The sequence below is a fragment of the Dermacentor silvarum genome, chromosome 2 (assembly GCF_013339745.2).
Source record: "Dermacentor silvarum isolate Dsil-2018 chromosome 2, BIME_Dsil_1.4, whole genome shotgun sequence".
NCBI lineage: Eukaryota > Metazoa > Arthropoda > Arachnida > Ixodida > Ixodidae > Dermacentor > Dermacentor silvarum.
The window spans coordinates 17,811,417-17,814,405 of NC_051155.1; positions in this window are offsets into that span (position 1 = coordinate 17,811,417).

The window sequence follows — 2,989 nt, forward strand, 5'->3', positions numbered from 1 at the left end:
TGCTGCGCGTCCAAGCAATGTGTCTCGGCTGTGAAACGGAGCTATATCGCTGATCTGGCAAGCGAATCCTCACGCTCGGAGCCAGGAGGTATGCTCCTAAATCAGTATGTTGGATGGAGCATGATGTTAATGCAATATCTGAAGCAACGACGTGATCAAAACAGAACTACGCGATAACAATTCAATTCACATCGCTCAGTAAGAAGCTTTATTCACAGTACGTACTTACGTCCTACCGTATTTCTTGGCCGAGGATATCCGTACACAGATTCATAAGAGAGTTGCTTGCACCACGGTCTAACTTACTGGCAACACAGCACCGTGACGAAGTCGGAATATGGCATTCATGTGTGGCTATCACGGACGTTGTCGCTCGAACAGTGGCTGCTGTTGCCATTGCTACGCGGCACTTTACACCGGACGTTGTCAGAATATACTCAAAAGGACATAAAAGTGGTATTGAACACACTGAGGAACACAAGTCAAGGTCACGTAACACGTAAGCACAGCCAGAAACCCGAGCCGACACCACGAGTCAACCGGCAGCTTCGTGGTCACAACTAAGCCTTTTTCCGCACATGAAATCGTTGCTCTTGCATTTGTCGTTGTCAGCAGAGTAATCACAGCTAACGCACATGAAGATGAGATACAGTGAGCTTCAGGCACGCCTATAACACTTTCTGGGAGTAAGTATAGGAAAGAAAATCGGCGAAACGCTGGCACGGAACGACACTTCATAGATGTAAACAAACCGTCAGCCATGAGCACCGCTGACTCCGCCGAACGCGGCCGGTCGCTGGCGCGGCGCACAGCCTTATGGGAAGCACCACGTGACCAACCTGTTCCGGCGGAGGTGTTTTTTAAAACTGCCTGTGCGGAGTTCTCGGGGAGAACAAAATTTTGAAGGCGGAATAAAATTACGTCATGTCCACCCTTATCCTCCGGCAGGTAGCGAGCGGAGTGAAACGAGGGAATGCCGCCGTATTGCTCCCATACATCGGAATAAATATTCAAGGATAGGAGTATATAGGGCACATCACCTTGTTATAATTCCCATGTGGGGGTATTTTCGTTTACAGTGTAGAAATAGACAATTGTTAGCAGAGGGTATATATATATATATATATATATATATATATATATATATATATGTATGTATATATATATATATATGTATGTATATATATATATATAGTTCAAAAAATAGAGGCACGTAGGCAAAACATAAGACTTTACTGACGTTTCGGCCGGGGTCCGGCCTTCATCAAGAGTCACAGGCTCGCATATATGAGATCGGTCTCTCTGACAGTAACATGAAACCTAAATCCACACGGAACTGTTAACTTAGAATATTGAAAAAACAACGTTCATGGCATAATTCTTCAAAATTAGAATGCCATTCCGTGACCATCTCGCCATAAATGTTTTGATCGGGCTCGGGCGGGCCGCCCAATGTAAAAACGGACCCGGGCCGGCCTCTTGATGAAGGCCAGACCACGGCCGAAACGTCAGTAAAGTCTTGTTATGTTTTTCCTAAGAGCTTCTATTATTTGAACTACTTCTGTGCCGGCTCCGGTTACTCTTTACTTCACTGGTTTATATATATATACATATTTATGGGTACGTTTCGGAAAGCTGGTCGGGCCCCTGCCCCCCCCCCTCCCCCACCCGGAAAAATGAAAACGTTCCGCCTATGAGGCACGGTACCCTATCCTGTCTGCTTCTTTCTGCTGCAGCTCCAGTCTATCAGCTAGAGCACTTCACGGGCTCGGGCTTACCCGAAAGCCCGGGCCCGGGTAGGGCCGGATAGAGCAGTTTTTTCACGGGCTCGGGCCGGGCTCGGGCATGGCGTGTGCTTTTTGACCCGGGCCTGGGCCGGGCTCGGGTTTTTTGACGCGGGCCCGGGCCGAGCTAGGGCTTTCTGGTGGTGCGCATGTAACGTGCAGCGAGTTATTCTCGGGCGTCTCAACTCTGAAAAACATGTATTTTTCGGTCTCGGGCCAGGTTCAGGCCGATTTCGAGCCGGGCTCGGGCCGGGCTCAGGCCTAAGGTAAAGGGGTGGAGGGCCTGGCCGGGCGGGTAATGTAGATTATTTCCGGGCCCGGGCAGGACATGGGTCTCACCATAAAAGTTTTGATCGGGCTCGGGCGGGCCGCCCAATGTAAAAACGGACCCGGGCCGCCAGTGGCGCACCGACGGGGGGGGATTCGGGGGTTGTAACCCCCCCTGAGGCCGACTTAACCCCCCCTTTTGTTTAACCCCTTTTCTTTCCTTACGCATTTTAGTGCTGCAACTAAGATGCAAGACGCGCAATCGTCTGCACACTCGCAAGAAGCGCATTTTCTTGACAATTTCCCGTGAAGAAATCGAAATTAGTGTTGTTTAGATGGTATTGGCAAACTGTAAACCCCCCCCCCCCCCCCTGGCAGAGATCCTGGGTGCGCTACTGCGGGCCGCACCCGGGCTGCAAAAATCGGCCCCTGCAGTGCTCTACTATCAGCAGCGGCCACACTGCACAGTCCACTAGGTGAACATTGACAGGATATCGTGCCTGGCCATTGCCAGGTACGAATAGTTTATCCACAGCTGAGCACGAGGTCGTGGTATCGGATCCCGGCCGCGGCGGCCGCATTTCGATGGAGGCGAAATGCAAAAACGGCCGTTTGCTTGCGTTGTAGTGCACGTTAAAGAACCCCAGGTGGACAAAATTAATCCGGAGCCTTCCACTACGGCCTGCCTCATAATCAGACCGGGTTTTGGCACGTAAAACCCCACACTCTAAAAGTTAATCCACACAAAGCAAGAGTTGTATACGCGCATACGAAGGTCACCCCAGCTATTTCTTATTTCTTGTTTACTTCGAAGTTAATGGGCCTTGCTTTAAAAGTTTAAAGTAGAATATCTACAAGTAAAAACAAAGCGTCACAAAAAATTCGATGATGCTTAAGCATCGCCTTTAAGAGTGGAACACGATAACGTATCGGGACCC